The following is a 22,356-nucleotide window of genomic DNA, read 5'->3' on the forward strand; positions in this document are numbered from 1 at the left end:
TCAGACACTTCTAATTTCTTACATTAAACCCAAATCATCATCCTTTTGGCTCTAATTCACATCTGTAGCCCTAGGTCCTGTTCTTTAGAGCTATAATGAATGTCCAATCTCTTTTACAAGAGATATCTGAAATATCTTCAAATATCTGAAGTTAATGATCATGTCCTACCCCCAGCTTCTCTTTGTTTGATGTCATCATAGGTACCAAAATGTTGAGGATGATTAAAAGAAAAGAGAGGTTAAACTGCGCTCTCTACCTGTTTTGGAGTGAATCTAATCGATCAATAAACATTTATTGTTCAAGAGTTCTTTGCATATACATGGAATTGTTGAATGAAGTCTAGAGGTATATAAAAAGGAGGCAGGAATAATACCATCTACAAACGAATGAAGAAAACTCTCCTTGGCATTATGTGCTTCAGTTTCCTAATTTATAAAATGAGAGAGGACTAAATGGCCTCTGTCTCTTCCAGTTCTATATCTATGATCCAAAGATTCTATGTGAAGATATTGTCACAGAATCTTAGAAATGGTAGTAATCACCTAGTCCCAGCCATGGCAGTAAGTAAGTAAGTCATTCAGGATAGACAGAAGTCCTTGAAATTCCCTAGGGATGGAGGCTTCTCAATAGTCCTTGGTGGTTTAAAGACAGTTATACCACCTTGAGAGTCAAGAAATTCTTTCCTGTGTCTAAACTAAACCCCTCCTAATTAAGTTTCAGTCTAGTTCAGGTGCATTGTGCAACAATGATAAGAGATGGTTAAGAACAAGCTTTATAGTTTTAAAAATGATTTTAAAATCTCTCTTCATCTAGGTAAAACACGTTGAGTTCATTTAATCATTTCTCTTATGAACCATTCACTATCTAAAAATTTCTGTCATTCTTTTGGTCTTCACCTTCATTTCTCTATTTCCTTTCAAAGTCTAGTGAATGATTGGATAGTCTAAGAAGAGCCTTATTTAAGAAAAACAGCCAATAGATTGTTTTTATGTCTTATATATTACATCCTAAAACTATGTCTTTGTGAAGAAAGCATTAGAATATGATGGGTATGGTTTTAAAAATACTACAGGCTCTTTATGTGGCTTCTTACCCCCCCCCCATTTTAACCAATCATAATGGTTAATCTCCTGATGCTCTTTCCAAGACTATAGGATACAAAGGAAACCTACATTTTACTAACTCATCTATCTAGATCTCAAAGCAGAATCTTTAAATATAACCGGTATTCACTCACTAATCCAAGATTACTTATCGTAATATAGCAAATAAATCGTCCATATCTTCATGTTCCTGGACTACCAAACAGTTGTTTTTTGCATTTTTGTTTTACTCTCAGACAATAAAGCAACTATTCTAAGGCTTGCCAGACTGAACCACAAAAGATAAAGAACTAATACAGAGTACAGCTAAGAGCAATACACTCACTGAAAGTGGACTCCTCTGATATTCAGTCCTTGCTCCAGTAACAAAGATTATCAACAATAAGAGTTTAGACAGTGGAATGGATCTTCCCTTCCATTCCCTGCAGGGAGCAACATATTGCTTCTCTTTCTGCTAGCAGCTGTTCTAAATCTTTCTCAACAATCTCTAAGGCCACATTCCCATCCCATTTCTCACAGATAACCCTGTCTCCTTCTTTATAAGAAGACTGAGACTGCTGGGCTTGAGTCCCCTTCATTACCACCACCCATCTACTCAGTCTCCCTTGACTTTTCTCACCTGCTCAGAATTCCTCTCCATCTTCAGCTCTAGTATTCTCCTTCTCCCTCCCTTCTTTGGCTAACTTTTCTAGATGTGATTTTAGGCCTTTCCTCTCCTGTTTCTTCCAGTACATTGCTACATCAATTTCCCTCTCCCTCTTCTCTATTGGCTCCTTATCTTCTACTTGGAACATGCTAGTTTCCCTCACACTTCAAAGTTATCAGTGTAAGAGGCAAGGGTAGGCAACAAACCACCACCATCATTTCAATCCCACCTCCCCTCAGATCATTTTCCTTGTTTCCTGCCCATCCCACCTTGCCCAGGACCACAAACTCAAGGCTGGGAATGTCAGTGGCCCTTATTCTACCAATCCCAGTCCTACACTCAAGGCCAGCCATCATTATGGTAAGCAGTCCTTGCAAAGATGCTGCTTGGCAATTGCTTCTGCAAGGTGCTAAAGTTACAAACTTAAGACCCCAAAAAGAAAATTCTAGCCATCAAAGTCCTTGGCATGGCTAAGGGATTCAACATCAAAAACTGATGACTTTTTCTTTGACAAATGACACTAAAGATGATATGTTATCATTTGCTTTGCCATTGCACCCTAAAGACTATCTGACTTGCAACTGAAACTGTCTCCCTCATTAGAGAGAGAGTTTCCTGAGAGCAGGGAAATGTCTTACTTTTCAAATTGCATAGCCAACATTTAGCACAACACTTTGTACATAGTAAGTGATTTGCTTTTCCATTTATTTCATTTATTTGATCTGAGCTCTCGCTGCCTTATACTCCTTTTCCAATGAATGTTGCATGACACAATTTCTCCACAACTTTTCACCTTGTGCAATTCTGAACATATTTTTCCCCAAAGATCTTCCATATGGGAACAACATAATGAGAATACTTTCTAATTTTTTGAATAGTTTCTCTAAAAACTGCAGCAGACTGTCAAGAGCATTACATATTCATCATATTTTATTACTGATATTCCTGTTTCTTATACATACCATTGATTAGGCCAATTATTTCTTACTCTCAAGTCATCAAACATCCACCATGAGTCTTTCTATGATTTTTTTTTATGTCAACTTGATTCTTCTGAGATCATGGTGTTCAACTCTACTCAATCCAATTCCATTTTATGCAACAACTATTATGTGTTAGACGCTAAGTATTAAAAGACCAAAGCAAAAAAAAGCATTACAATTCCTATCAATTATACTGCTGCAATGATTCTGGAAACAGATACCCTCAAAGATGGAACGGACTTTGGAGGCCACCTAGCCTAACTCATACATGAACCTTAATACTTCCCTACATCTCTCAAGACAAACTATTCTGTTTTTTGACATTTCTGATTATTGAGAAGTTTTTCCTCACAAAAGCCTGTTTCCAGCTTTACAACTTCTAGCCACCACTTTCCTTAGTTCTGACTCTGTGTATTTAACCTTTAGAGAAAAAAATACCTGAAACTCCATTTACCGGCCCCTCCCAACCCCAAGTTTTCTCCAGGTCACACATATCCAGTTCCTTCAGCTATTCCTCACATTTCATGAACTTGAGGCCCTTGTACATTCTAGTTGCCCTCCTTTAGACATTTTCCAGTCAATGTAACAACATCCTTTAAAAAAGATTACAACATGGCAAAATTGGAAGAATGATGAACTTGAAATGTTGAGCCTGGAGACACTAAGCCTGAAATCAAATCCTAGATCTGACACTTATTACCTGTGTGATATCAGGTAAATCATTTAACCTCTCTGGTCCTCAGTTTCCTCATCTGGAAAATGTGGAAGCTGGATTACATAGCCTTTAAGGTCCCTTCAAGCTCGTTGTCTATGATCCCTAAAATATAATTGCTCAAAGTATGTGAGCAGTACTCAAAATAAGAAATACAACTATCAAAAGCTACCTGGAAAATATTATAAACACGTTAATATATATTTATGTATAAATACACAAATGATATTGTAAATCACTAATAATCAGATGAATAATCAGACTTCACTCATTATGCTAGTAAAGAGAGTTGAATAGGATATGGGAACACAGACATTAATTCACTGCTGATTTGGCTGTGGATTTGTTCAACTGTTCTAGAAAAGAATTTGGAATTATGGAAGAAAAGTTACTAAATTATTCATGCCCTTTGACCCAGATATTCAACCATAGGAATCAGACTCCAAACGGGTTACAAGACAATTTTAATCAAATGTGCAGATGACACAGGTAAAGACTTTATTTACAAAAATGCTTGGAGTAACATGTTCAATAACAAGAAAAAAAGAATGAAAATATGTGTCTAATGACTGAGAAATAACTTTACAAATTATAATACATAACTGAAGAAGACAAATAATGTCTTGATTTGGGGGGAGGGTGGAGCAGAAAGGAAGAAAGAGGACAGAACCTGAACACTACAGATCAGTGAGTTTGACTTTATTTCTGGAAATTTTCTAGAACATATTAAGGGGGTGTCTGTGAAAATCTAGAAAAGGAAGCAATGATGCAAAGAGCTAACTTGGTTTCACCAAGGACAAGTAATGATGAACTAACTTTATTTCTGTCCCCTCCCCCATTTTTTTGATGTACAAACTAGATTGGTAGAGATTGATCTAATATGATCTAATATAATAATATCTAATATCGTAGAAAAGCCTCTGACGAAGTCTTTCAGATGGGTTCAGAAGTGGTTAAATAACTGGAGCAAAAAAGTACTCTAATGGTAGTAGTAGTCTTTCAAGTCAACTTGAAAGGAGGTCTTCAGTGAAATGCCCCTAGAGATCTGTGTTTGGCTCTGTGCTATTTAATGTTTTAATAAGTTAATTGGATAAAGGCACAAATGGGAATTTTAATCAAATGTGCAGATGACACAAGACTGGGAGAGACAGTTAATACAATGACAATCAGGCAATAAAAAGATCTTAATGGGACAGAGAATTGGGCCGAAACTAATAAGATGCATTTCAATACACATAAATGCAAAGTCTTATACTTGGGTTAAAAAATCACCATCATAAGTAGAAAAAGGAAATGAACAATTGTCAGAAAGCAGATTGTTTGAAAGCATTCTGGGGACTTTACTGGACTTTAACCTCAATATGAAGTTAATATTAGGAATGTGAGCCAGCCGTGTACTATGGCAGCCGCTAAATCTAGTCAAATTTTAGGCTGAATTAAGAGAGGCATAATGTTCAGTACTAAAGAGGGGATAGTACCACTGGATAATGCCCTGGTCAGAACACAGGTGCAATACTGCGTTCAGTTCTGGATGCCACATTGTAGAAAAGATAGCTTGATAGTATCCAGAGGAAGGAAATTAGTATACTGAAGAGCTTTGAGTTCATGCCTTATAAGGGTTTGGTTGATGTAACTATGACTGCTTAATCTGCATAAGAAATAACTTGGGCAAAACAATGGTTCTGAAGTATCTGAATGATTGTTAGAGGGAAGAAAGATTGATTCTAGAGGGTAAAACCAGGCAGATTATGTAGATATTTGCAAAAAAAGCAAATTTAAGCTGGAAAGAAGGAAAAACTTCTTAACAATTACAGCTTTACAAAAAAGGAAATGGTTATATAAGGAAGTAGTTCCACATCATTGGTAGGTCTTCAAGCAAAAAATAAGGTTCCTTCCAACTATGAGAGTCTCTAAGGTAATACTACTATACTATAAAGAATAACAAGAATGAAGAATTCAGAGAAATTTCAGAAATGTCTGGAATGATGTAGGGTGAAGAAAGCAAAGATAAAAGAATAATATGACTGTGATATAAAATCAACATTGAGAGGTGTGATGGTAAGAGGGGTGGCATTTTTTTTTTTTACTGTTTTCTCTTTTGGAATGCCAAGGCAATCAAGTACCTTTGAGTCTTGCCTTTCAAATGTAATGTCAAGCAAAGTGGAACTTTTTGCTGTTTTTTGTTTGAGTACTTCTCAGCACTGAGGTAATTGGGTGCCTTTGATGAGTCTTACCATTGTTTCTTTGATTGAATCGAGAGTCTTTGATGACCTGCTTAAGAAACAAGAAAGTCCAGTTCAGAGGGGTTTGAGGTGAATGGTTGAGACACCCTCTGACCCTGAGAATGCTATATATGATCTGAGGTTGGCATTTTGTTTTGGGGCTCTCACTTACTGGAAGAGTGTCCTGTTATTTGACCAGGGGAGACTCTGGGTACCCATCATAGAGCCCTGGCTTTAAAAACCCAAATGTTGGTGTTTCTCTCTCTGGTAACTGTATGTATTGCTATGGACAGATAGAAGCCTGTCTACTGATTTTTTTTTGTTCTGTTTATATAATATATGCTTGTAATTTCTCATTTGTATTCTCTCTGAAGTTCAGGGTGCTGGCTTTTTCCCCTGAACTAAGTGTATATATGTATGCTTAATATATATATATGTATGCTTAATTAAAGTAAGATTGTTAACCCTTGAAAGTTGCTTTCCTTAGAAAAGCAGATCAAAGAACCTGTGCTAGCAGCCCTCCTGTGCGCGTTATTGGCCATGGTAGTGGCAAGTAGTATTGTTGTTATGAGAGATAACAAAAATCTAGTCAAATGTAAAGGTCAATCTCAGTTCCACATAGTCAAAACTAAAGGAAATATTCCTCCTTTCTGTTAACACTACATAATTGTTGTTGTTTAAAGGAATGTATTTTGTTGTTGGACAGAAGACTGTTCACATGCTTGTTTGAAGTGTCTTTTGTGTAAAAAAATTAATAAACAAACTTTTTTTGAAATTAAAAATAAGAGATTGTTTTTAAAACTAAAGCCAATACTCTCTATTTGCAGTTTGATGATGATGAAGTATATTATGATTATCAACTCTCAAGTCCAGTACATCATGTCTCTTTTAATGTGCCCAAGAGCTATATTACCTATCCTAGCTACATACACTATTGACTTTGGCTACCTAGCTCCCCTACCTCTGATGGGGAAGCTTTATGCCTTAAATTTCCAGAGTCCAGGCCTGCACACAACTTCCTCAAATCTTTTCACTACCCCTCTTCTTTTCTCCCTCCCCACACCACCCCCCACTTTCTAGCAACCATAGTTGTAATATGTTTCCCCCATTAGGGCATAAACTGCCTTGATTGATTGTATTTGCACCTCAAGAGCTTAGCAAAATGTCTCATGGTTAAATTAAATGGTTAAAAATTTTTAAAGGTGCGATCTCTTTATCTAGAATCAATGAGCTTGAATCCCCTAAAAACTTAGATGTTATCCAGAAAGGAAGATTATTTTGAAAGTTATATGAATGATAGTTTGGATGAAGGAGAGACTGTAAGCACAGAAATCACTTAGAGGGTAAATGAAATAGTTCAGTCACGTATGTGTAGCGGACAGGAACAAGTAGATGCAAGAGAGGAAAGGAAATCAATGGCTATAGAACGATAGTAGAGACAAGAATCACAAGTGTCTCTGAAGGAGTTTAGAAGAATACTGAGTTTGGAAGAGGGGCATATTTATGCTGAGAATTCTGTTTTGGACATTTTGAAGTTGAGATGTTCATGACATTCTATTTGGAGGTCAACAGACATCATTACTACATGGAAAAGAAGGAATTGGTTTAGGAAAGGTATTAAGGCTGAATATTCAGGCTGTCCCAAAAATTTTAGTGCAATTTAAAGTTATTACACTGACTTTTCAGAGCTATCATATGAGATCACCAAAAGTGAAAAAACATAGAGAGAGAAGGACTTTAGGGACCACTTGCTAAGGGCCAAGGAAAGGATAAATATCTAGCAAAGGAGACTAGAAAGGTAGTCCCAGAGAGAACCTACAGAATGTTAACATACAAAAGAGAAGAAAACATTCATGCGTACTGTGTGTGTGTGTGTGTGTGTGTGTGTGTGTGTGTGTGTGTGTAATGGGGGTAATGAAAAGTGTGAAAACTGCAAATAGATCAAGTAGGGAGACTGAGAAAAGGCTGTCCAATTGAGCTCTCAGATCGTGCCTGATCTTGTAGAGAACAATTTTAGTCAAATGGTGAGGTAAGGATTCAGACTGAAAGGGATTAAGAATCAAATGAGAGATGAGAAAAGGAAGGCAACAAGTATAAATCATCTTTTCTGGGACTTTGGTTTAAAAAAGAGATATAGGATAATACTGTGAAGAAATGACAGGGTCACATTAAGAATTTTAAGGAAAGGGGTAGACCCGGGTATCTTTGTAGAATGTAAGAAAGGATCTGGGTGTTAGGGAATGGAACAGACAGAGACAGAGAGAGATGTGGGGTGGGTAGGTGAGAGTGAGAACATGTTCAAAGGGACTAACTCTGGGAATCAACCAACAAGCATGTACCAGATGCTGGGGCTACAAATACAAAGAATGATTAAACATGTTCTACTCTCAGAAGACATAGGTGAGCTATGATCAAGGATATAGATAAAAAGACCTTGGCAATGAGAAGGTCCATCTTTTCCTTAGATTACAGAAAAAAGGAAAGAATAGAAGATGTTGTATGAAGGTTTTCAGTCAGTCTGTTAATCAAGTAGCATTCCTTAAGGGTCTAATATGCTAAGTGCTGTGAAATCAAAGACAGCAAAAAAGCAAACAGTCCTGTTCTCAAGGGGCTCACAGTAGAATGGGGATAAAACATGCAAACAACTGTGCACAAACAAGATACATATATGAAAATATAAAATATGTGTGTATGTGTATATATATATATATATGTATGTATGTATATGTATACACATGTATGTATATACACACACACACAGAGGATAAATTGGGTGTCCAGAGTAGGGTAAGAGGTAGAACTCATGAGTAATGACCTCAATTTTTAAAAAAATACTGGAGGTCCTCTGATGAGAAGGATATTTAGGAGTCTTTAAGACAGAAGGACTTGAAACAACTTCTAGGGAGAGTGTATTAGAAAGCCAATTATGGAAAAATAAAAGGTTATTATGCAGCAGTGAGGGCTCAGATGAGTTAAGATAACATTAATTTGAAGTGAACCAAGTTAAGCACAGTTGTGTGTCTCTAAACAGTTCTGTTGAGCAGCAGAAAAATAAGAGCAAGAAAGGTTTATGACAGGTGTGACCCAGAACTGGTGCTGATTTCCTGAAAGACAGAAAAGTGATGCCAGATCAAAATGAAAGAGTTGGAATATATGAAGGTGTGGAGGCATTAGAAGTCTTGGTAAAGTGTGTTGGTAATCAAAATGGGCTCCTCAGCACTTAGTTCAACAAGTGCCCTTGAAGAGTTTGGCCTTTGTTTTCTTTGATTAATTCAGTGTCTTTCATAGTCTTGCTAGGTGCTGGGCCCCAGGCCCAGAGCCCTGTTAGGTGTGGAACCTCAGTGAGTGTGGATTAGCAACTAAGGTGGGGCCCAAGGTGGGGCTAACTCCAGGGAGGGCCTAGTTTACATGTCTGGAAGAGCAGAGGCTTTTAGACCATGTGGGTTTAAGTCCACCTCTGTGACGATTCTAGGTCACATGGGTGAGTCGCATGCATGACTCACCCCTGACACTGAAAAAGATATAAAAACCAGGGGTTGGCTCTCTGTTCTTGGGAGCTCTCTGCCGCAGCAGTGGTGGCGTGTGACTCTGGGCCAGCCCTTGTCACTCCTGGGCTGAACCTAGATGTTGGTAACTATGAATTGTATTGGGTCTGTCTGTTGATGTAATTTGTTTGTATTTTGTTCTGAAGTTCAGGGTGCTGGCATTTTCCCCTGAACTAAGTGAATGCTGTCTGTATGCTGGATTAAAGTAAACTTGTCAACTCCTTCTCCTTGCTTTCCTTAGTTAAGCAGATCAAAAGAACCTGTGCTGTTGGCAGCTTTCCAGGTGCTGGCTGTGGGTGGATCTTACACCCCCACAGAAGCTGCTAGCCGGATTGTTGAAACATAAAGGTAAAGAATAACTTCAGAAGGACCAAGGCAGAGAGTTCTTATATGACATAAATTTGCATTATGCAAATTTGACTTAAGGAATCCTGAAAGAAGTCTGCATTCCCCCAAAAACCCTATTAAAGTTAACTTTACTGTACAGTGCTGCATTCTTTCCATTTCTGCCCCCTGAGCTGGCAATGGCCTCCTACACTCCTACCAAAAAATACAAAAACAAAAACTTCCAAGAGAAAGCAAAAGAAATGATGTGGAGAGACCACTACCACCCCAGCCACCACCAGACCTCTGGTTTAAGACCTCTGGTACCTAGAGAGCACTTTGCTCCCCTCCACCTCCACCAACCTTTTGTAGCCCCCTGCTCTATATCTGTCTTCTGTCCAGTCTGGCTTGGGTACTACATGTTTGTCCCCCACCCTGCATCTCACTTGTCCTTTTTTGTCTGTGTCTGGCACCCGAGTGTCTGACCTCCCCACCACTTAGGTTCTTCCTCTTGGTTCCAGCTAGCCCCACACCCCCTTTCCTACCTCTTTCCCTTCCTCATGTCCACAGGCAAATTGCATTACATAAAAATCACTTTACTTGGAGATCTGCTGAACTGTCCACTTACTTAATGCAAGACCTGTCTATACGGCATTATTGGAAGGAGGCTGTGATTATAGGGGGAATTTTAATATTTAGGTGTTCTATTGGAGTAAGCAGCGTGAGATCATTCAAAGTATCGAACAATTTCCCAAATGTAATCCAGCCAAATCTCTTCCTCCTATTTATTCTGGGTGAATTCCTTGCCCATCTTTAATGCCTACTCAAAACATATATGATGATAACCTAAACTCAATAGGCTGCCCATTCTAAAGCATGCAATTATATGAACAATATATATTTTTTCCAACTGTGGGGTGGGGGTAAGAGGGAGGCCAATCTCTTTTGAATACCCTTCGATTTCATTAAGTAGGACCTGCTGTGGCATTCCTAGGCATGATAAAGCCACCATAATGTCATCCTCAAACAGGAGCACTCAGGGAACCTCACATTCAAAAGGCAATCATTCTCTATTTACCTTCTACAAGATCAGCATCAATCAGTCACTCATTCATTCACTACACAACCATTTCTTAAAACTAACTAACTAGACTCTAGGCACTGAGTTAACAGAAAGTCTACATCCTGAAGAGGCTTACATTTTACCAAGGGAGAAAACATTTACACAGACAAATGTATACAAAATGAAAACAAGGTAGTTTGGAGAAAATGGGTCATTTCTGCTGATTTGGGTCTAGTGAATATATAATCTCATTATTTCTTGATGATTTCTCCAAAGCATTTGATTCCCATTATTAATTCCCAGGAATTAATAATTCTTATTAATCAGGAAATTCTGATTATATTAGCCAAAGGTGTTCTTCTTCTTCCTTTAGAACTTAACATGTCCTATTCAAGAACAAATATTAAATATGCCTTTTATCATAAATATTTGTGAGGGTATCGTCTTTTCCCTACTAGACTGTAAGTTCCTAGAGGGCAGAAACCATGTCTTAAATGCCTTTGTATTCCTCATAGTGCCTTTCGTATAGTGTATACCTGTTTATGGAAAGAATGAGTAAACCAGCGGACATTACTTTTGTGTAAAGATTCCATTAGTACTTAGATACCTTCATTCACTATCATTTTTAGCCTGCAAGGAAAATTCTAGACTATGTTATGTTAATCATAGTTAGACATGAGTACTGACTGTAACATAGTCTTCATTTAAAAAAAAATGAATGCAATTTTCCTGGCCAGGCATAGCTGAAATGCTTCAACTGAGGCTAATGGAGCCTGAGAATCTATGTTCAGTGACAAATTCTTTAGAACTGCCCAGCTGCCCTTCACCATGACATTCGGTGGAAATGCCGCTATTTCCAATAACACTATGCTAAGCATTTGAAGACACATCTGCAGAACCTGGAAGTTAGACTTTTTTTTTCTTTTCTTCTAATTCTATCCATTTGCTTCCTCAACTTTCTGTAGTAATTGGAATATAGCATGAATACAGGAAGTGGAGAAGTAGGCAAATGAGTAAACAATAGCAGCTGATTAGTATCCACATACTATGGACAACCACAGCACTAATGATTTCCACTAATGTTTCAATCAACTCAATTCATCCAACATTTAAGGGCATGGTATCTGAGATGCTATCAAGTACTGGGACTAAAATAATTTTTTAAAAAAAGGCTTAGTTTTTTTGCTTTAAAAAAGCTTTTGATCTAATTGAGAGTGAAAGGCAGGGGGAAGAGTCATGTAAGCCAGACATATCAAACTTGCTGCAGGTTGCTGTATACAAAACTACAGAGTATGGCCTGAACCAGATTAAAAGTAACTAGGAAATGTTAAACAAAATACATTTTTAAGAAATACAAAGCAATATAGATAATGTTAATTTGTGGTTTTCTAAGTCAATACACAGTCCACAGGGATATGTTTCTATTTGAGTCTGACACCACTGATACATGCAAATATATTTTATATTCAATAAAATGTGATGAAGACAGAGGTGATCCAGACAAAGTAATTTTTAAAAAAAGTTTAGGAGGAAAATATTACTTTCAACTCAGGGGGATCAGAAAAAACTTCAAAGAAGGTACAACATTTGAGTTAGGCCTTAAAGAAAGAGGATTTCAACATTTGAAAGATGAGGAAGAATGCCTACATCAAGTCCAAAAGAATTGGTTTCTATAAAAAAAATTTCATTGTTGCCACAGAGAATCTACTAGCGGAAAAAAGACAAAGGATAAACATTTCAACACATTGAGACCTCTGAGTGAAAAATCACTGTGTAAAGTATATAACCAGCTAGTGAAGTTAGTTTTCAAAGGCCAAAGGTAAACCACGAATAGAAGTTTGGCATCTACTATATCTTCATACACAAACACTAATGTATTCTTTAATATTTTTACTTTTACTGTATACTTTTAATCTTGCACTGATATTAACCTCCAAAGTCTCACCATGTAAAAGAAGTGACTCTGAGCAGGTCCTGGTCTTATAGGCTCATAATTCTTGATCTGGAAGAAGGGCTTCAGAGGCCACCAAATCCAAAGCCCTCATTTTTCAGATGAGAACAGTAAGGCCAGAGAAGTTAAGTAATTTGCCCAAGTGTGCACAGTAAGCATCAGAGGAAGGATCTCAACTCAGGTCTTCTGATTTCCAAGGCAGTGCTCTTTCCTAAGGAACACTCCCCATTAAATTAAACTAACTTTTTTGGGGTTCTTAAATAGTATGCCAAAGAGTGCAACCTCTGGTGGTAGTATCTGTCAAATGAAATGAAATGACTTTGGGTATGGAAGTAGAAAGGAAAGTACCTACAATGTGAAAACTGGCTAAGCCAGGGGAAGCTATAACCAGGTAGGCTATCTACTCAGAAGGAAATCTGAACTTAAGCTACTGTGATTTTAGGCCACCATAAATCAGTGTCAAGAACAGGAGGTTAAGTTCCATCAGATTTGTCATGCTCAGATTATGCCCTGTAAATGACACATTTAAGGAAGCATACCAACAGATGATTGTGTGTTCATAAAAGGCTGCCCAAAATGGGGAGAGAACTGAAAATTATGTCACATGAGGTCCAGTTAAAGCCAATGGAGACATTTTAGCCCTTAGAAGGAAAAATCTAGAAGAACATAAGGAATACCTTTGAATATCTGAAGTGCAATCACACGAGAGGGATCCAGTATGTTTTGTTCAGTACTAGAAGGCAAAACTTAGATGATTAAGCAGAAGTGACAAAGAAGGCAGATTTTAGATTGATATAATAAAACATTTTGAATAATTAGAGCTGTCAAAAAGCTAATTAAGCTGCTTTTAGAGATAACTTCCAAATGCTGGAGGTCTTCAAATGGAAATTGAAAAAACACTTAGAAGGATGTTTTAGAGGTGATTCCACCTCAGGTATTGGTAAGACTAGATGACCACCAACACCCTTCCCAACTCGGAAGTTCTAAGACATTATGGTCTTTTTCCATAAAAGGAGTACCCATGCCAGGGTTCCATTTATTGTAGGAGATATTATATTTCTCATATGTTTAAGTTAGCGTGCTGATTTCAAGCACAAAAAAAAGAGCAGAGATGTCATCTGGGTTGTTTTCTTTGTTCAGGGTGTTCCTAAAGTCTGGACACATAAGAAATGTGGAGTTATTGCATCAAGTTCACGTGAATCTTGTAAAGCACATTAACCTTTGCATCACAAATGATGGAAATCATACTGAAGATATTATTTGTTAATGTTCCAGTTAAATAAAATATTGTTGAAAATTTCATTCATTTCTTGAAAATATGCATTTTTGCCTATGTGTCCAGACTTTAGGAACACCCCGTACACTAGAGCACCGGAACTGGCATCAAGGAGGCCTGATTTCAAAAGCAGCCTCAGACACCTACCAGCTGTGTGATCCTAAACAAGTCACTTAACCTTATTTGCCTCAATTTCTTCAACTGTAAATTGGAAATCATAATAACATTTATTTCCCAAGGTTGTGAGGTTCAAATGTGATAATATTTCTAAAGCAGTTTTTTTATTCAAAGACTTACAAGACATTTCACTGAAGGCACATAGTAAATGCTTAAAATGCTTATTCCCTTCCCTTCCCAAGGGCTAAGAGTGGAGTGGAGGGTCTGAGAGGAAAGGAAAGGGAGCAAATATATCCATATATGTACATCTATGTACTTATGTATGTATGTGTGCGTGTAGTATCCACTATATGTCGGACACTGTGCTAAGAACTTTACAAATATTACCTCATTTGATCTTTCCAACAACCCTGGGAAGTAAGTACTATTATTACTCCTGTTTTACAGTTAAGAAAACTGAGATAAACAGAGATAACAGAAGTGACTTGCCCAAGGTCACAAGGCTAGAAAAATGTCTGAGACTGATTTTAAATTCAGGTCTTCCTAACTCCAGATCCATCGTTCTATCCCCTTCAAAAAATATCCCATAAATTCAAAGTCTCCATTTTTATATCTAGCAACTTATTATGTATCTTTAATCAGAACAAAGGATCAAATCAACTAAATTGGATAGGACCTAGCTCCAGATGGCTGGTGACCAGATAAAGATTTTACTGGCATCAAAAACTGACAGATATTGTCAATGAAGGCACAGAATAGCCTGTGCGAAGAGAGTGTGTAACCCAAGGAAGGCATGGATATTTTGAAGAAGTAACAATGATTTTATTTTAGTTCCAAGTAGTTAAAATCACAGGATCATAGATTCAACTGAAGTGAACCTTAGAAGCAATACAGTCCAAAGCCCTCATTTTAAAGATGAGTAAACTGCAATATAATAAACATTTATTAAGCAACTACTATGCACCAGGCACCCAGAATACAAATAAGAAAAAGAGCATACCTGTCCTCACAAGCTGACAGGGGAAAACAATACACAAATGGATGCTGAAAAGCAGAGGGGGAGTATTTGGCATGGGGGCAGGACAGTGGCAGAGTCAAAACCAAGCAACGCAACTGGTAGGAAATGAAGAGTTGGCTGAGCTTTGGGGATCTCTTTAAAGGGAGATGTTGGAAGAACTTTTTTGCTCAGTCATCTAATCATAGAGACAAAAGCAACTGAAGGAACAAATGAGAATATTAATGAGAGTCCTGAAGCTTAGAGTTATGCTCTCTTTTGCGTGGACCAATTTCATAAGAGCTAGTGAGCAGCAGAGACAGCATCTGAACCAGTCTTCCTGACCCTATGCCCAGTGTTCCAATATAGTTATTTTTTAAAATGAACTTCTTATAATTAACTGCACATGGCTAACAGAATCTATATGCTCTTGCTCAGAGTGGCCTGATTTGTACTGGTTAGATGCTCACCTCTGAAAATAATTATAGGATGGTTTTGAAGTTGTGTTGATTTATTATAACACCCTTCTGTGAGAGTAACTTCACTATAAATGGTTTCCTTGTATCTTTTTGCACTGAGTTATGCATGGTGGAATAGAAGTAAGCCCTGGACTTTAAGCCAGAGAATTGAACTTCAAATCCTAGCTCCATAACTTGCTACTTGTGTGACTTGGGGAAGCCCCACCTTTCCTGGGTATCTGTTTCCTCATGTGTAAAAGGAGCAGGTTGTACAGGTGACCTTTCAAGTCCATTCCAGCTCTAACTATAGGCTCTCTTCAGTGAAATACCTTGTAAGTCTTTGAATAAGAGCAACATTAGGCTTGGAGATGTTCTGGCTAAATGATGGAATTTCAAATACAGTTCCTGAGTTCACATGAAAGTTTATATCCTTATAAGCACTACTTCTGTGCAGATTTTGGAAGATTCTGTGAAGGTGTTAGCTGATGATGATATTAGAAGCCCAGGGCTCTTAGAACTCACTCTAGCTCATTTTCAAATGATTATGATCTATCATTCTCACCCCATAGAATATGCTGTTTAAACTAGGTAATGTTTATCTTTGTTTGTTAGTATGATTTTCTTGGTTATCATCTATGAATTTCTAATAAGAAATGGCATAATTCCCCACATATTCCTCTTCACTACAGTGCTCACAAACAGCATTAGTTACTTATTCTGAAGTCATCCTTCACATGCACCTTCCTTGTCACATACTTCCCAAGCGATGAGCAAATTCTGTACTTCCTGGTACTGCCTTGCTTTTAACACCAGAGTTGAAGTACCGTAGTAAATTTTACCACTATCATTTGTCTCTTAATAATTCTACATCTTAATTGCTTTAAGGATTTTTTCCAACATTTTCCAAATGTGCGACAGCTTCTCCAAATCTACATTTTGGAATTTTTTAGGGTGTAGAAGAAAGAAGGAAGAAAAGGAAGTTTTGCCTATACAAAGAAATGGATTTGATATACAGTTTTGTGTGAAACCTATTTTGAAAAAGGATTTTTGAATTCAAGCATTCATATTATTTCCCTACTGTATGTTTTACTGAGTAATATCTGCTACATTAGAAATTCTACGTTGGGCACAATATAAGACTTTCTCCAACTAATACTTATGACATGTAAGAACTTTGAGCTCTCCCTTTATCTCCTCCCCAGTTTTTTATGGGGGGGGGGATTTTCATCCACATATTAAACTCCCAGCATATAAACTCCTCCACTGATATCAATCTGCAATTCTATCTGTAACTTAGAGTTTGAGAAAGATGGCTGGAATACTTAAGAGATTCACTAACTTATCCTAACCTGTTCACGCTCACAAAGTTAATATATAGAATGTCTTGAGCCCAAGTCTTCCTCTATCCATGTTTAATCTATGGGTAAGGCTACACAACATAGGATAGAAAGACCTTATCAACTTTGTGTATCCTATGGGAATATTAGCTTTGTTATCAGATTTTTGGAGGAAGAAAAATGATGTTGTTGAGAAACAGTCTGTTGAAATTCAAACCTCTCATAAGCTTCACAACCACTCTCCATTTTCCATCAGTAGTTCCACTTGCTTTGAAATCTTATTACCAGTTTTGGATAATCAACATCTTCTCACCTCCCTCAGCTGCCTTTCCCCTCAGATTAGAGGATGGAAGGTGGAGTGATAAATTCCCCTGAAAGCATTCCTCTGTAGAGGGCTCTGATCTGAACTTTCTAGGCAACTCCATTTTCTATTGGCAAATTGGTCTCGGTTTTGGCTCCACAGAACATCAAGCCAGGTAGCTCCTGGCCTATTCCCTTCCTTCCCTCCCTCCCTCCCTGGCCTCTGCTTCTCAGCTTCATTTTGTATGTTCTCTTCTTCCATTAGACCTTAAGCTCTGTTAGGGAAAAAACTGTCTTTCTGTTTCTTATTTGTATTCCTAGCACTAAGCGGAATGCTTGGCACATAGTAGGTACTTAATAAATATGTATTGAATTCAAACTCAACTGAAGTCACAACCCAACTTCTCCCAAAATATACTAACATACACAAAAGGTAACATTTTAAAAGGAAAGGAAATCCACAATTGTCTAAATTATTGTTCTTTATTCTTCAATAAAGGATTCTGAAAATCTTATGTGGCAGGACTTACTCTTTAGCCATTTCACAAAAAATGAAAAGAAAAGTTTGCCTGTCAATTAGGCTTATAGCAATACAAGCTCAGCTTTTAACTCAGCATCTGCTGAAACTTAACTGCTAAAATGCAAAGAGCACCACTAGAGAACTTTCTACTTTAAGTCAAATTCTACCATGCAATTCCACTACAGAAGAAAGGTAAAGGGAAATTAGTAGAGATAGGACCATCATTATCATTCAAAACTATATACTGTCTGGCAGAATATTAAGTTATTTAGAACACCTAAAACTTGGATTTCTTTATTCATGCATTCATTCATTCAGTTAGTCAATTTTCAATGAATGAATGAATTTCACTGAATGCCTACTATATGAAGGACAATATGATGGACACCAAAGATAACAACGCTAGCCAGTGAGAGACGAACTAATGATTATGCCTTACTCTTTTTGTTATTCGGTTATATAATGAGCTAGGATAAAGATGAAAGATAGAATTGGAAACTGGATATTTAGAAAAATAATGACAGACCTTCCCTATTTTGTAATTTTAAAAATGACTTCATTATTTAAAATATTTTATTATCATATTTACTACCTTATTTGTTCTCTATTACACAGATGAAAAAGCAATGTGAAACTTCTAAGCTCCAATTTCAATTGTCTGAAATACACTCCCTGTTAATTTTTTTTAAAAGTAAGAGCAATGACAGTCTTCTCCCTCTCTCACTGGATTTTATTAGGAAAATGTGCTTATTTTAAGAGTTCCACAGACCAGGTCTAACTGTTAAAAATTTCATGATAATATACAATATTTATAAAACCCTTCTATACTACAATGTTCTAATGGTCGACTATTAAGCATCAGAATATAAACTAAAATTATAAAGTATACTTACAGTATTATTATTAGGGAGGATTTCTATGCATATAGAACACAGGAGAAACTGGCATCCTTCACTATTATAGACTCTTTCATAACAACCTTTATTTTACCCACCACTGGTACATGTTAAGTGAACAAAAACAACTGTACATGTCTAGGGCCTTTCCTTATTAACAGCAAGGTTTAAAAGCAACTGAGTTCCATGGAACTTTAGGTTGGAAGCTGATCGGTCTCTAGCAATTTTTGGAGTTGGGTATTTTTATAACATTACGATTAATGTATGCATATATACACATATATGTATACCTATATATAGATAAATATGGATAGAGATATAGCTATGTATTAAACTTTTAAAGTTTACACTAAATTGAATTTTTCTCTTTTATTTCCAAAGTTTACTCAAATGTTAATTCTGTGAAGATACATAATTGTCATTGCAAATGAAAAAGACTAATAGTTAAAGTATTGCCATCTACAGGGAGAAAATGTTATTTACATAGATTTTATAAGGAACAATATTAAACGGAAAAATAAAATTTATGATGATTCCCTTAAACTCTTTTCCCACCCTCACTACTCATACTGATCATTCATTATCATATTATTTCTCCTACCATCCCCAATATGAATCATTAGCAATATATAGCATATATTTTACTTTATTATGATAGTGGTATCTATCTATCTAGTTCTGTGTGTATGCGTGTGCATGTGTGTGCGCACGCATATGTGTTTCTACATGCTTTTTTGGTTTGTTTTCTGCTTGTCCAGAGTCAGAGGCATATATGGCAATTTTAGGTGAGAAGATGAGAAGAGTAAACCACAGCTTGCATGCTACCTGCCATAAAATAATGGTGGGCTTGAGCAAGTCTTGCCAACAATTAAAGGACCACAACTTCTCCTCTATACTATTTTCTGGGGATATTACTAAAGTCCTTGTAGTCCCCATCTTTTGCCTCCCAGCTAGAAAATTATAACCTTTTTTTTCTTCCTTGCCCTGCCCCCGGATCTGGTATTTCTTAGAATGCTTGAATTCTGGGCTTAAAACTGTGGATGTATATAGGCTATTCCAAAATTATTAGAAGTTTTAAGTTATTATAAAGCCATTAAAACTAAAAACAGCACTAGGACTTTTGGGACTGTGTGTGTGTGTGTGTGTGTGTGAGAGAGAGAGAGAGAGGGGAGGAGGGGGAGGGGGAGAGGGGGGGAGAGAGAGAGAGAGAGAGAGAAAGAGAGAGAGAGAGAATGTACCACATATCACTTCACTTAAGGCTTCATGATTTTAAAATTTCAGTATAAAGATTCCTTATTTCAAAGATTCTGAAAAAAACCATAAACAGATTCATGCAACATTCACAAGTCGTGACAGTTTTTTGTGTAATGACTGGTGCTAAAGAGTCAAGCTTTTGATAGAATTTTAGGCTATCCCTTCTTCTCCATGAGACAGTAACCCAGAAAGTGACTTGAATATAAGAAAAAAAATCATTCCCCTAGACTACTAATATTTAAAGGGAAAACATGGATATAATTCTATTCTGATCATCCCTCTCAAAGGAAAACAGTGTGGCCAGGCTCATGGCCTATTCTCCTGCTCCTCTCTGGGCAGGAATCAAAGAATTTTTGGAGAAAGAAGAGAAGATTGCCAAGATGTCTATAAAATATATCTCTCTGATAGACAAATTCAGGCAGCCTTTCTGGATATATGTATAAACTGTATGGAGATATATATATGTGTGTGTGTGTGTGTGTGTGTGTGTGTGTGTGTATATATATATAAACTGTATGGATAATACACACACCCTATAAATATTTCAATTTATTGGTTTTCCTTAAAATCCTATGTATTTTATTTTAGGCACTTGCAAACATTATTCTGAGAAAGATTACACAGTTGCATTCTGAGAAGGTCGCCATACTGCCAGTAGGGAACCATTACACACAAAAACGTTAAGAATCCTTGCTTTAGAGTTCGAAGATTATCTCTGAAGAGTTGAGCATTAAATCAGAAATTCGGACCTCAAAAAACTCTTTAGTACCTTTGTTCTTTGTATTAGCTCATGACCACTCTACAGGGGAGATCTTCTCAGAGTTCAATCAAGGCCACGAGAACCAATGCTTCTATTTCTATTTACCCTGTTAACCAACTGCAGTGCTCAAAAATTTCAAAGCTAAGTCTGGAAGTAGCATTAAGATGGATTGAACTTGATCAATTCTGTTGATTTTAAGGGGTAAAAAGACAAATGAACCTGGAAAGATAGCACTAATTTAAATTAGTACCAGGAATGGGACTACCATATGATTAGTATTAATATAAATAATTTCCCCTTCCCGTTTCATAATTACACCTGTAATATCAGGGGGGTTATGCAGAAAACTAAGGGCAGTATCATAGCAATCTTTAAACCACCAAACCCAAATCTCTATTTGCCTGTTGGACATCTCCACTTAAATATACCATCTGCATTTCAAACACCATAGGTACAAAAACAGTCAACAAGCATTTATTAAGTATTTACTATCTCCTAGGCATTATGTTAGGCACAGGAGAGGAAAGAAAAGGAAACTCTGCCATTAAGGAGACAATATTCAAATTACAAGACATATGTGTAGTAGATAGTAACATGAAGGAGAAAAGCACAGAACAACAAAACTTTACCTCCTCCAAACTTGTAGATTTCTAGCAAGGCATCACTGTCCTCTCAATAATTAGGTATCTAACCTCTGTTTCATCCTGAAATCTTTCCTCTCTCCCTTACCTCTACCCCATATCCAAATGTCTGTGGCAAAGCCTATTTCTTGCCGTATTTTCAGTGAGATTCAGGGTTCCAAGATTCCGTGTGAAGAGAGGTGGGAATCTCTCTTATATGTGACTTATGTTGGCAGTGGAAAAAGCCTGAGGGGCACATAGTTTAGGAAAAGCCCCTAATAACAGTCCTAGTGTTGGAAGAAGGGTAGAGAAGGGAGAAGTCTTACCACATTGGCAGGTTCTAGGTCTAAACCTTGCATTCTATATTCTCTACCTGTGGCTACCAAGACCATTATTTTCAGCTCAGTCAACAACTGACATTTCTAAGGAGAAAACTGTTGAGGCTGAGAAGCAGAACACCACAAGGCAGAATGCAGCGCAAGATGCCACTCAGCAGACAGAAAGTGAAACAAGCAAATTTCATTGAACGGGGAAACTCACAGCAAGAAGTGGCAATCAGAGAGGATAGAAACAGGTCAGGTCCATTGGGATTCAGGGTGGAACAGGTTAACCCAAACCAGCAAAAATCTTAGAAGCATCAGTCAACTACAAGAATAGCAAAGACAAGCTCCTTAGCAGGAACCAGAGGGGTGCTGATATTTAAACATATATTCAAAGGAAAACATTTTAAATTATGTCATAGTACCATTTACTTAAAATTGTGTTGAAAGAATCATCATTTTTATAGTCTTCAAAACTAAGTAGAAGGAAAAAAGACGTAAAGGTGGCATATCCCGTAGCATCAGACCTTAAACCACATTATAAGGTGAGAGCATTGTTGAAGTGTAAAATGGATAATTTTAATTATTTTAAAATAAATGTTTCTTGTATAAATAAAACCTATGCCAAAAGTGGAAAGAATGCAGAAAATTGGGGGAAAAACTTCATAGACAGTCTCTCAGATAGACTGGGACTGGTTGGAATATCATTGTGGTGTAGGAAATGCTGGTTGATTTAGAAAAACATGGGAAGACTCGGACTTATGAAGGAAGATGCTGTCCATCTTCAGATGACAAATAGAAACAGGCATAGCATGGTCTTACATATATGTGTATGAGTTATATGTCTGAATATTTATAGATATCTATATGTATGTATATGTGTGTGTGTGCATATGAGAGCGCTCGTGAGTGTGTGTGTGTGTTCACCTTTAATTGTAGCCTTTTGGGGGGGGT

The 22,356-nt window shown here is 37.1% G+C and overlaps 1 protein-coding gene across 1 annotated transcript in view; it reads right to left on the minus strand.

Moving 5' to 3' along the window:
* Nucleotides 1-22,356, minus strand: part of FOXP2 (forkhead box P2) — a 698,983-nt gene that overhangs the window by 326,018 nt on the left and 350,609 nt on the right. The window lies entirely within an intron of this gene.

This window comes from Trichosurus vulpecula, chromosome 5, assembly GCF_011100635.1.
Source record: "Trichosurus vulpecula isolate mTriVul1 chromosome 5, mTriVul1.pri, whole genome shotgun sequence".
NCBI lineage: Eukaryota > Metazoa > Chordata > Mammalia > Diprotodontia > Phalangeridae > Trichosurus > Trichosurus vulpecula.